The sequence below is a fragment of the Quercus suber genome, unplaced genomic scaffold, assembly GCF_002906115.3.
Source record: "Quercus suber isolate HL8 unplaced genomic scaffold, Cork oak 2.0 scaffold_204, whole genome shotgun sequence".
In the NCBI taxonomy this organism is placed as follows: domain Eukaryota; kingdom Viridiplantae; phylum Streptophyta; class Magnoliopsida; order Fagales; family Fagaceae; genus Quercus; species Quercus suber.
Genome location: NW_027069662.1, coordinates 159,005 through 172,966, shown reverse-complemented (window position 1 = coordinate 172,966; position 13,962 = coordinate 159,005). Strand labels below are relative to the sequence as shown.

Below are 13,962 nucleotides of genomic sequence, written 5' to 3'. Positions count from 1 at the left end.
ACCGAGAGTAGAAGAATCCAACAAGTTTATTAGTAGGGTAAATGCATTTAGTTTCATGAAGTAGTCATTTATAGGTGGTTTAATTACTATCTATGTTAAAAAAATATTTATGGTTACTTTTTTTAAAATTTATATAAGAAATAATTGGTTTGGAATTTGACATTATTACTCAAGTTAAGTTGCTTTGGTAATAATTAAAACAAAATCTAATGAAGAAAATTGGCGAAACTACATTATTGGTCCTTGAAGTTTACCCTATGTGTGCAATTAGTCCCTCAAGTTTGAAGCGAGCACAATTAGTCCCTTAAGTTTTAAAACTGAGTTGTATTGGTCATTTTACTAACTGCTATTAACGGTGTTACTTACGTGGCTAACGGAATAATGACTTGACATTTTTTTTTAATGACGTGGCATGTTTTTAATTAAAAATTTAAAAAAAATTGTTTCCACGTGACAGCACTGCTTCTTTCATATTCTAGAGTCTAAAATTAATTCTTCAAATTGAGTGTTGAGTCTGACTTCTCTAAAAAGAAAAGCAGAACAATAGGTGGGCCCAAACGGAAGAAAATCCATTCGGCCATTACATTAATATACCCAGAGCCTTCCATTCCTCGATACTCTTAACTTTCTCTCTTCCATTTCCAAACCATCAAACAGGAACTCCATGGAAACCCAGCCAATCGGACACAACACCACCGTGGGCTTAACAATGGCCGCCACAATGGTTCAACTATACCAGAGACTGAAAACACCGTGAGGTCTGTGGCTAAGCAGACAAGGGGTAACACTCTTGCTAGATGGGGCAATGACAGAGCTAATGATCTGAATGTGCGTCCAGTACTGTACAAATGTTCCATTTGCCAGAAACGGTTTCAATAGAATACGAAAGAAGTAGTGCTAGAGAAGCAGTGCTGTCACGCGGCTAGGGATTTGGTCTCCACTAGCGGTGGCTAGGCTTGGGTTTTCCTTCACTCCCTCCCAGGCGGCTCTCTTGTGGCTGTCAATCTCTAGCTTCCCCTTCTCTCTCTCCGTCGTGCCTTTGTTAAACAAATATCAGATTTGTTTTTAATCCAATCAATATGATTTTTCAATTTCATCTAACATGGAAACTATTTTTTTTTTTTAAATTAAAAACATGCCACATCGTTAAAAAAATGTTAAGTCATTGTTCTGTTAGTTACATAAGTAACACCCTTAACAATAGTTAGTAAAATGACTAATACAACTCAGTTTTAAAACTTAAGAGACTAATTGTACTCGTTTTAAACTTGAGGGACCAATTGCACACATAGAGTAAACTTTAAGGACCAATAGTATAGTTTCGCCAAGAAAATTTAATCACATGCAATAAAAAATTAAAAAAACTTAGTAGATATTGATTAAAACATTTGTCACTCAAACAATAAGTTTATATTTTTAATTATATCAATCTTAAAAATTTATATTTACTCTCTTATAACGACATTATGACATGTAATATTATTGAAACTAATTCCTCAAACATTATAATATTGAATAAGTATTATAATCATAAAAATAATTTCTTATAAATTTTTTTAAATAAACTTATAGCATATCTAAAGACCGCATTGGCTAGTAATCATCTATAATACATAGATTTGTTCATGATGAGAATTTTATGAACACTCCTTACGGGAAAAACTTTTTCACACACATATTGTGTTTTTATAAACTGAAAATGTTTATAAAAACACAATACTCTATATGAAAGAAACATCGATCGGCCCTCCTTATTTTGCTAGTGCAAACAAGAGACATAATTGTCAATAGAATGAACCCAAAGGCAACAGCAGTATATCCAATCCCCCCAAACTTTTCGCAATATGTGTCTTCTTATGGATTAAGAAGATAGCAATCATGCAACAAAGGTAACCCACTAAGTCAATGACCAAAATAGAGTCTAGGAAGACCCTCGTCAGGAATTGAGCATGGTTACAAGAATGGTAGCCAATGGTAGTAGCAGTTGTTTGGACTGTGACCATAATGGACATTTTGGATATGTTCGATCTCCAATTCCTTTCTTCACCTTGACCCTGGCCTCCATCTCCCCGACGGCCTCCAAGTCTGCCTCTCCCTCTACCACCCACTTCACCTTCTCTAGTTTCACCTTGTCCATCATGTTGGCCTACTCTTAACCTTGCACCTCCATAACTGCCTTCAAAACTATTACTAGGTATAACAACTCTTATGTACTGCTCATCGGGCTTTCTTCGGGACACTGCAATGTTTCATTGTCGTTGAAATGCACTCGATGTGAACTCATGGATGACCATGGATCGCTAGTTGGTATGAGCTTTACAAAAATCAACACGCTTATTGACCTCCCTGTTTATTCCAATAGCTAGCACCCATGTATGACGCCCCTATATCAAAATGTTACTCAAAAGTTGTCATTTTCCTTGTATTTATTAAGATGCATCAGAGAAAGAACCATATATATATATATATATAATGGCGTAGAAAGTCCCTATAATCTTTTCAGAATCATTACTCTCAGTATCTATTTCATATATTTTGGTAAAGAAGTTTTATTTGTAAAACCTTACAAATCAAAAACTATTTTTAATCGATTCTTTGATTTTGTATATTGAGAATTTGAGAGTGAAATAATTGTGAAAGTTAGTACATAAATAAATTATAAATGATTTAAAAGAATGTCATATTCCATTTTAATAGATCATATATGATTAAATTAAAATGTAATGATTAGAAATTATTATTTTATTTATATCTTGTCAACAATAAATAGATGCTAATATTATTTTTATATATTAATTTCTTTTTAAGTTTTGGTGTTTTCTTTATAGACACTATTAAATTTTGAACCTATGGTGTATGGTCTATAATGATTACTATTTATTACTATGCTGAGCTCTCTCTCTCTCTCTCTCTCTCTCTCTCTCTCTCCACTATCTCAAAAATAGTATATATAAGGTAACATAATAACTCTATATATATTACAACAAAATTTCTCTAAACTAGTTTGCAGATAAACCTTCAAACTCCTCATATATATTTATAATGAAAGTAAATTTTGAAAATCTAATCGTTAAATTGCATATTTCTTATTATATTTAGTTTCCAAAATTTCAAGAAAATTCAAAATCAATTATTATGTTATCAAACAAATGTTAAAATTTCAAGTTTTTGTAATCTAAAAATGTGTATAAAAAATAAGTTTATTAATCGAATAGTAAATAACATATGATTTGAACTAAATTTGATATGATGTTAAAATATAAGGAACATGAAATTCAACGTTAGATTTTTAAAATTCACATAAAAAAAAGGCATATGAGAAATTTAAAGAATTTCTATTCAAACTAGTTTGAAGAGAGACTTTTTAAGAAGAATAATAATATATACATACAAATAATGTGTACATTCTCACCTTTTTGGTTCTATGTATTGCTACACGTACATGAAAATAATATGATGTAAATTGTATGTTGGGGGGGGGGGGGGGGAACCGACCTCACTGACACTAACAGAGTCTCCAATCAATGTAGTGGTGTTGTATACAATCTGGAGGACAACTGAATGAAGACCATTCCCACAAGAAGTGAAAATATTAGCAGGCAGTCTCTAATGGTAGAGAGAATTGAAGAAGAAGAAGAAGAAGCCTCTTTTAGTGAGATGAAATTTTCCTTCAATAAAAAGAGGAAGTTTTAAATGATAAGAAAATAAGGCTGACAATTACATAGCTAATATTTATATGTCTGCATGGAGTATAATACAAGGAAGAAAAATTATTATTGTTTCACATATTGTGTGTAGGCTGAAATCATGTTTCCGTAAAAATATGATTTTAGTTATAACTGTGAAATGATTAAATCGTATTATTTTAAAATTATACTGAAATCGTGTATGCAGCTCTAGAAGAAAAATGTAAGTTTTGCTTATTTTGTCTCAGGCTCAACTATTAACGAACTCACTAGAATATGACCATTTGACAGCTTGGACTTAAATAGTGAAATTGACTCCTTCTCTTTATTGTATCACTTCACAAAACTGCACGGAAACTTCTTCATAATAGAGCACTTATACATAAAAATAGTTATTGTGTATTTGTGAAGAAATAAGGGTTNAAATTTCTCTCTAAACTAGTTTGCAGATAAACCCTTCAAACTCCTCATATATATTTATAATGAAAGTAAATTTTGAAAATCTAATCGTTAAATTGCATTTCTTATTATATTTAGTTTCCAAAATTTCAAGAAAATTCAAAATCAATTATTATGTTATCAAACAAATGTTAAAATTTCAAGTTTTTGTAATCTAAAAATGTGTATAAAAATAAGTTTATTAATCGAATAGTAAATAACATATGATTTGAACTAAATTTGATATGATGTTAAAATATAAGGAACATGAAATTCAACAGTTAGATTTTTAAAATTCACATAAAAAAAAGGCATATGAGAAATTTAAAGAATTTCTATTCAAACTAGTTTGAAGAGAAACTTTTTAAGAAGAATAATAATATATACATACAAATAATGTGTACATTCTCACCTTTTTGGTTCTATGTATTGCTACACGTACATGAAAATAATATGATGTAAATTGTATGTTGGGGGGGGGGGGGGGAACCGACCTCACTTGACACTACAGAGTCTCCAATCAATGTAGTGGTGTTGTATACAATCTGGAGGACAACTGAATGAAGACCATTCCCACAAGAAGTGAAAATATTAGCAGGCAGTCTCTAATGGTAGAGAGAATTGAAGAAGAAGAAGAAGAAGCCTCTTTTAGTGAGATGAAATTTTCCTTCAATAAAAAGAGGAAGTTTTAAATGATAAGAAAATAAGGCTGACAATTACATAGCTAATATTTATATGTCTGCATGGAGTATATACAAGGAAGAAAAATTATTATTGTTTCACATATTGTGTGTAGGCTGAAATCATGTTTCCGTAAAAATATGATTTTAGTTATAACTGTGAAATGATTAAATCGTATTATTTTAAAATTATAACTGAAATCGTGTATGCAGCTTAGAAGAAAAATGTAAGTTTTGCTTATTTTGTCTCAGGCTCAACTATTAACGAACTCACTAGAATATGAACCATTTGACAGCTTGGACTTAAATAGTGAAATTGACTCCTTCTCTTTATTGTATCACTTCACAAAACTGCACGGAAACTTCTTCATAATAGAGCACTTATACATAAAAATAGTTATTGTGTATTTGTGAAGAAATTAAGGATCTATTTGCTACATATGTTTAAACACATATTTTTAATTTTTAAACAGCATTATACATATTTTTACATATTTTTTATTCATACATATTTTAAAAAAATACAAACAATATTACCAGAACAATGTTACCAAACGGGATAAAGTCTTCACAATGTATCGAAAACATCAAGATATTACACCAATAGGATGCACTAAGGCAGGCACACTAGAGAAAACAAGGATGTGCCCAACCACCCTAGTTGACTTGTCTTAAGAGTTCCCACTTAGATTACACTTTGGTTGGAGGGGAAAAAATGAGGGTGAGGGGGGCTCTCTCTGGGCCCACCATTTAAGAAGAGATATTTTCTCCAGGGAGAAAATTAAGAGGGAAGTGAAGAAAGAATGAGTTTAACGTGAAATCACTCACCTACCTTACCCTTACTTATTAATTTTTTTTAAGTCTACGGTTGCGCTTCTACTTTTTTTTTTCCTTCTATTTCTTTTATCAGGTGTATAGTGCACACGTTTTGTCAGATATTTTATTAGTTCTGCTGGTTGCAGAAATTTAAAAAATTATTTTTTATGTATTAAGGGCATGAGAGTAAATTTATACAATTATATTTTCTATCATTTCACTTTTTACTCAACTAAATAAAAATTTTTTTCATCTCTATCTACTTTTCAATCCTTTAACCAAACGGACTAGTAAAAGAAATTAAATATTTTTTTTTGGGGGGGGGGGGGTTTGTGGTTGCATGTACATGTCCAACATAGCTCCGCCCCTTACATGTCCAATACGGGACAACATATGTATGCGCTACACTTTTGCAATCCAAATCAACACACAAAGCCATACCATCGAGGTATTACAGTTTATAGATATAGTTTGCTTATTTTAACCATGTTCTTAAAGAATGTTGACATTAGTGTTCAGGTTTTCTTTCTTTCTTTTTACCAAACTATTCATGTCGCGTTGGTTTGTAGTGCTATTTGAAAAAAGAAATTGCTAAACTAAAACTTTAGCATTGTCCAGGCAACATGTGTCACAATTTGGGAAAATGTTAGTCACACATCCACGTTATAACCCAACATGCCTAGATTGATTTAGTACAATTGATATGGGACTCACTCAACACATAGTCACACAGCACATATCCATACAATCAAATTCAATACAATCCACACCATTTGAGGTATTACGCTGCACCTTCAGAATACATATTATTGATCGTTTCAATAATAATCAAATTGCAGCATAATAATTTGTTAAAATATTTTAGTGTTGGAACTGATCTTCATTGTTGAAACTCACTAAAACTTTTATTGGAAGAGGTAGTCCTTCACAAATGCAGGAATAGAGACGCACAATGTGTCTACTGTTTTGGTACTCTCAAAATGCTGCATGCTGCAATGAAGAATTGAATCAAGTAAAATATATTATTGCTTGACATATTTCCTTTCACTTCATTATGGGGTGGGTCTCCTGCTTTGGCCTTCTACTGTATCATCAAAAAAGCAATTTCTTCTTGATCTCTGCTTTCATTATGTACATATATATATTCTTTTATATGATAATCAGGGTGGAACCACTTATAAGGGTGCGGGGCTATGTTCCCCCAAACTTTTCCAATATTAGAAAATTATCCCTAAATTTTTTCCTAGAATTTTCAAAAGATCTATGATTGGACTCTTCCAACTTCTCAAATATTACATTTTTACCCCTAAATTTACCTAAAATTTTTAAAATAAATATGGTTAGCCCCCAAACTCCTAATTATTTGTATGGCACTGTTAAATTGGTTCAATTCTAGTTTAGCCCATGATGATAATTCTATCCTATTTTAGAGTTTTTGGAATTCACGTGCTTAATTGTGTCGTTTGTCTTTCAGTATTTTCCCTGAAACTAAATGCTAGTTCTACACTACACTAGAATTTGGGTTACTGTTAATTTCTTTAGCTGTTCCTTCATCCAGCATATTTGCTGTTGCCAAATTGGGTTTCACAGAACCATTTGAAAAATGATGATTCTGCTCATGATTAGCTTATGCTGTCCATATCAGAACTAAAAACACCATGATCATTGACAAGTCAGTGACAGTAAGACCATTGACACCCAAACCATCTGAACATATCCAATTCAAAGGTTTGCAGTGCTTTACTAGGTTCTTAGAGAAGGCATCCTTCACTGACTGATATTCTACTAGACTTTCCATACCTAGATATGCAAATTAGTAGATTTTGTGCTGAACTTGAGTAAGACTCCAGTGTCTTATGATCAGTGTTGGATATAAATCCTTTTTCACATGTCCCATTGTTGGCATCAGAACAAGTAAATAACTTCAATACCTTCCAAAACAAAATATATAAAACTAATAGTACCCACAAAAGAATCAATTAGAGCGTGGAGATTGGAGTATAGATTGTCATTCATCGTCAGCCCAGGGCCTAAGCAACTTAGACCCAGACCTGTCTAGGCCTTGGGCCCCCACCACGAAAAGTTTCTACCTCTCTGAACAAAAAGTCTTGTGAAAGACCCAAAATTTTATAAATTATAATTTGTTTAAATGATTGTTTCCTCCTTTTTTTTTTTTTTTTTTTTTTTTTTTTTTTTTTTTAATGCTTGAGGCTAGGGTTACCACAAATTATTTTACTATATGCTTACAAATTGATATTTCAACAATTACAAAAGAGTAATTTAGAAATTCATTAATTAAGTTGTTAAAATTCATTAATCACAATCATTATTACATTATATTGTGAAAATTTTGTAGCATCTTTGACATTTTTCTTTTTCTTTACTAACAAAGCTCCAAAAACACGAGACTAATAGAAACATAACCCAATTTAAACCCTAAAACATTTCCAAAAAATGTTGTAAATGTGTTAAGATCAACAATGATGATTAATCTCACTTAATATATAGTTTGAGACTTTAATTTTTTTAAATAAATCTCCTACAAAGTCCCACACACACACACTAAATATATATATCTCTCTCTCTCTCTTAAAAACAATATATAAAATTAAAAATTAGATTGCAACTTTACTTTTTTTTTTAAGAAGAACATTACAACTTTACTTAATTATGCATCATCATATATTCAAGAAAAAATATGTTTTTTTTTTTTATATAAATAATAATAATATATTTTTTATTTTGATTTAATTTGTTAAAATTTATTCAATTATGATATTCAATTCTCTATGAAATTAACCTTAGTTTAGTAAGTATTATTCATGAAATTAGGTTTAATAATAAATAATTTTTTTATATAATTATAAAATACTTCACGGCCTACTTTAATTTCCACAAGTTCTTGCTTAGTTTTGTCGCAGCTGGACCAACTAACTCATCAAAAAACACGGGGGGGTTTTGGTAACAACAGTCATTCCACCAGTACCGCTGACACCCCATCCCAACTTGAAGCATCCTTAATTCCTTTATCCACCTTTTTATTTTTGCTTTTTATGGCTAATCTCATCCTTATCAACTAGCCGAAGACTTTGTTTTGATGCTCTTTAGCCTCATACGTCTCTGTCTCAAAATGGGAATAGGAAAAAGTGTAGTAAGTGTTAAATCGTTGAAGACAAGATTTTGGTTTGGGATTTGATACCAGGTGCGAATTTGGAGGGAGTATATCATGCATTGGATGCGTATTCTTCCTTCTTACATGGAGGTGGACTTTATATGTGTAGGGTCTACCTCCATGTGAGAGGGCTGGAAAAAAAAAACATGCATCCAATGCATGGTGGGACAAAAGGGGCTTCTGCCCTTTTCACGAAAATTAAATAGGGGAAATGTCCCTTTTTTGAAAATCGAGTTTTTAAAAATCGATTTAAGTCCTATAGCGGCGTTTTTAGAAAGCCTATAGTGACGTTTTAAAGACCTATAGTGACGTTTTTTAACTCAACTTCAATACAATCGAGTTATAGGCAATGAAATCAAGCTATAATGGCATTTTTTTACCTATAACTCGATTTCTTTAAAGTTGAGTTAAAAAACGTCATTATAGGTCTTTAAAACGTTACTATAGGCTCCATAAAAACGCCGCTATAGAGCTTTAGAATTTTTTTTTTTTTTCTAACTCAATTTTTAGAAATTCGATTTTTAAAAGAGGGGCATTTTCCTATTTAATTTGCCCAAAAAAGGCAAAAGCCCCTTTTGTCCATGCATGGTGTATTTTCTTGTGGATTTGCGCTCATCATGTATCATGAATTCATGACACTTTCCCTCCTACCCTAGGCCTTATGGTTCTTACCTTTTTGAAAAATCCTAATACCCTATTTTCAAAAGAAATTGGACATTTGTATTTCATAATTTTTTATTAGTAAAAATATATATACTTTTTTGTTAATGTAAAAATATTATTTAAAAAGGATCCCAAGATAGCTCCGCCCCTGTACATTTCCAATATGGGACAACACATGCATGCGCTACACTTTTGCAATCCAAATCAACACACAAAGCCATACCATCGAGCTATTACAGTTTATAGATATAGTTTGCTTATTTTAACCATGTTCTTAAAGAATGTTGACATTAGTGTTCAGGTTTTCTTTCTTTCTTTTTACCAAACTATTCATGTCGCGTTGGTTTGTAGTGCTATTTGAAAAAAGAAATTTTGGGACAACACATGCATGCGCTACACTTTTGCAATCCAAATCAACACACAAAGCCATACCATCGAGCTATTACAGTTTATAGATATAGTTTGCTTATTTTAACCATGTTCTTAAAGAATGTTGACATTAGTGTTCAGGTTTTCTTTCTTTCTTTTTACCAAACTATTCATGTCGCGTTGGTTTGTAGTGCTATTTGAAAAAAGAAATTGCTAAACTAAAACTTTAGCATTGTCCAGGCAACATGTGTCACAATTTGGGAAAATGTTAGTCACACATCCACGTTATAAGTTATAACCCAAAAGCAAGTTACATCAATTCTTGGTACCAGACCATTTTAGAGACATACGGTTAGAGCATTCCCATTGGCTACTCTAAAACAAAAGAACACAACAAATATTACTCCATGCATTAGCTCTGGCAAATTTTTTTTTTTTTTTTTTGGTCTTTTTTAACCTAAAACGTACTTTTTCTATTTAACATACTTACTTTCAAAGAACCCCATATCAGAATATTTATTTTATACTATATTTTATTAAAATATTTAAAAAAATTATTAAAATTTTTTTTCTTCACATATAATAACCACCTTCCACCTCTCTCTCTCTCTGTCTGTCTCTCTCTCTCTCTCTCTCATGGTGGTGTTGTTTTTTTAAGGGATTCAGATCCTCTAGATTTCCTAGAGTACTCCACCAAATAGATTTTCTTAAATTTTAACTATTCTTTAATTTAATGGTCTGGATTTTGCCATGTTAGCATTCTACTAATAATAATCTTAATTGTTTTGTTTGCAACATTATTATATTATTTTAAGAGTATTCTTAGTGAAATACTGACATGGCAGAATTTAGACTCTTAAATCATAAAAGAATGGTTAGGATTTAAGGAAATTTATTAGTAGAGTATCCTAGGAAATCTAGAGAATTTGAATCCTTTTTTAAGGCATTATTTTATTTTATTTTGTTTTGATAAAGTCAGTTTTTTTTTTTAATAGGATTAATTGTAAAATAAAGAATGAGATGTATAATATTTTGTAAATATGATGATGTAAAATAAATAAAGTGAGTTTTAGGGATTATTTTCTTTTGCATAATGGGATTGAAATGCTTTTACAAACATAAGTCTATATCCCTAATGCTTTCTAGGCTTTCTCCAACTTCTCCTCTAAAAGTATCAACACATCCAAATTCCAATGTCCCCCGTTCTGGCTTTGCCATGTAAGCACCAAAATTGTAACTTAAAATTACCACTCCAAGTGAAATTATGATTTCAGGTTCCAATTTTACTCATAGTTGGTATGAATAGAGGTTTTTTTAAGGGTGGAAAAAAAAGAGAATAATTTGCAGCTCATATTTTAGTTTAAATAACTTTTTTTTTTTTTTTTAGAGAACTTATGGCGTCCGTTCTTAATAATAACTTTTTATCATCAGACCAAAACACTAATCGATTTTTTTTTGTGTAGGTGGAGATTAAACCCCAGATCTCTTATTTAATCATCAGAGACTTAGTTTAAATAACTTGAATAAAGTATTAAATGAAAATTTTAATATTATTTTTAAATACTCTAGAAAATCGCAAAATCCTAATCATACTTCTCCACATGTCATGCGTTTGAGTAAAACGTTCTTTACGTTCCACTCCACTATCGAGTGCATTTGTATACACAACAAAAAAGAGGGCTATAGCCACATTTGAAAAACGCAGCTATAGACCGTAAAAATGCAACTATAGGCTATAGCTGTGTTTTCCATAGCCGTGTTTCCAAACACGGCCTATCCTATGCGACTATAGCCCCCTGCAGGACCTAGAGCTATGTTTTTAAAAACGGAGCTCAAACTAAATCTATAGCTGCGTTTTCTACACCCTATAGCCGTGTTTTTACACACCCATAGATCCGGGACCTATAGGTGCCTGTTTTTTAAAACGTGGCTATAGACTTGGTTTGGGTTGCGTTTGAAACGCGGGTATAGGCTAAGGACCTATAGCTGCATTTTGTAAAAAACGCGGCTATAGGTCCAACTTATAACAGCGTTTTAAACGCAACCCAAACCGGGCCTATAGCTGCATTTTTAAGAAAAATGCAACTATAGGTCCCGTATCTGTAGGTGTGTAAAAACGCGGCTATAGGGGGTATAAAACGTAGCTACAGAGCTAAGTTTTTAAAAACGCGGCTAGAGACTCGACATTGGGTTTTCCTATAGCCGGGTTTTTAAAAATGTGGTTATAGATTTTTTTTTTCCTTCCTAAACACATTCTTGCCCAAAAAAAAACCTATAATTCCTGCCCAAAAGAAGACCTGTACACTCACATGCAACCAATTGGAATCAACAAAACAAATTGCCTACACTCAACAATTCCCAACCAATTGCCAGCAAAGAAAAAAAGTTCATTGCCAAAAGATTAATTACATAAACAAATGATTACAAAAAAGTTCCCAACAACAGATTTTTACATCACAAAATCTCGGACCCCTCAAGGATTTTTTACATCACAAAAAATTGTCAGCAAGCATCATGGTACTTCACCAGCCAGTTTCCAGCAAGCATTATCGTATAGCCAATTACCTGTGACAATGAGAACACCGGAAATAAGCTAACGTTTTAAGCTAAAACAAACAGACTCTAAACAAATAACCAAGTATTTTGCTCAGTCAATCTATTAACAAGGTCAACATCCCTTAAATTTTTAGAGTCATTATCATATATGAGGCTTGCACATAGTGAGCTTGCAGCAATAATTCAAGGGAACATCCTAACCTGGCATCTGATGGTATGGAATAATCTGAAGTTCCATGGAAAAGAGTAATAGGAGGCAAGCGAGAAACAACATCTCTAGTGCTTTTGTCCTGTATTTGAACTTCAGGAGAAAATCGTTGCAATCCTTATTCACCTTCCATAATGCTGTAATTGCACATTACAAGAATATATACAAGGTGATAAGCAAATAAAATAAAATAAAAAAGATAGTAATAATAAATTCATAAGTGTATGGCAATCAGTTCACAGAAATATATATTAGGCAAGTACCTTAAGAAAATGGAGCGATAGAGACCTCGATTATTGAAGTGATCAACTAAATTAAGTAAATTGTTGCTGCTCCCAGAATTTTGAAGGGAAAAAATCAAAATATGGACATAAATTCATGTTCAATCAGTACATCAACAAACATTAGGCAGCAAAAAAGTATGCAAGCATATGCAAGTCTCTTTGCAACCTCACAAAACAATTAAACCATACTTTTTTTCACTTTTCTTCTAAAAATTCATAAAGGATTTGCATCCTTAAAATAGGAAAGCAAAAACAACACTATAAACCTAGTACTGAAAGGAAGCAGTGCCGAAGGGGGCAGCATGGTAAAAACAAAGTACTAGTCTGATTGACAGATGTATCCAAAACTACATGTATATATTAGCAAAACATTTGGACCAGAACTAGACAATAAAGACAACATTGATCCAAATCTCAACTAGCTTTAGACTTCATTACAAGCATGCACCAAAACTACCATCATTTCAATAGTTGTATGCATTACTATCTTTTGATTCAAAATTAAGTAGCCAGCACAGGCTTATTTCCCACGGAGTTAACATGCTAAGTTTCTCATCCAGTGATCACACAAAGAGCACACAATCGGGCATCATGAATACCCATCCTCAATGGACAAAATTTCACATGGGTTTCGATTAGGATGAATACCCACCCTCAATGGACAAAATTTGACATGGGTTTCGAAGCGTACCTGAAATGGGTTTTGATTGGAGCTGTTGGAAAGCCCTTTTTCCTTGTGTTGGTGAAGTCGACGAAGATCAATGAGAAAAATGATTCCTACAAGTAGAGAGGATCAATGAGAGAGAAAGAGATAGAGGATCTATGAGAGAGAGAGAGAGAGAGAGAGAGAGAGAGAGAGAGAGAGAGAGCTTACTAATTGATGAGGGAGGCTAAGAGGCGTGAGGTTTGTGGGTATTGGGTTTTGTTTAGGGATCAGGAGCAAGGTTGAGAGTGAGCTAGGTTGAAATGGGTTCAATTGTGTTTTTCAATTTAGGGTTTTTTTTTTTTTTTTTTTTTTTTTTTTTTTTTTATTTTTTGTAAATTTTGTTTTTTCTTTGTGGGTTTCTTGATTTTTTTTTTTTTTTTTTTT

At 32.1% G+C, this 13,962-nt stretch overlaps 1 long non-coding RNA gene across 2 annotated transcripts; it reads right to left on the bottom strand.

Moving 5' to 3' along the window:
• Positions 1–12,260: 12,260 nt before the first annotated feature.
• On the bottom strand, positions 12,261–13,824 carry LOC136070032 (uncharacterized). Of its 2 annotated transcripts, XR_010631253.1 has the most exons (5): positions 13,747–13,824; positions 13,564–13,649; positions 12,852–12,917; positions 12,582–12,725; positions 12,261–12,389 (listed from the first exon to the last, which is right to left on the bottom strand). It is a non-coding gene; the product is annotated as an uncharacterized LOC136070032 (long non-coding RNA). The 2 variants fall into 2 exon arrangements; XR_010631254.1 differs by lacking the exon at positions 12,852–12,917.
• Positions 13,825–13,962: the final 138 nt, after the last annotated feature.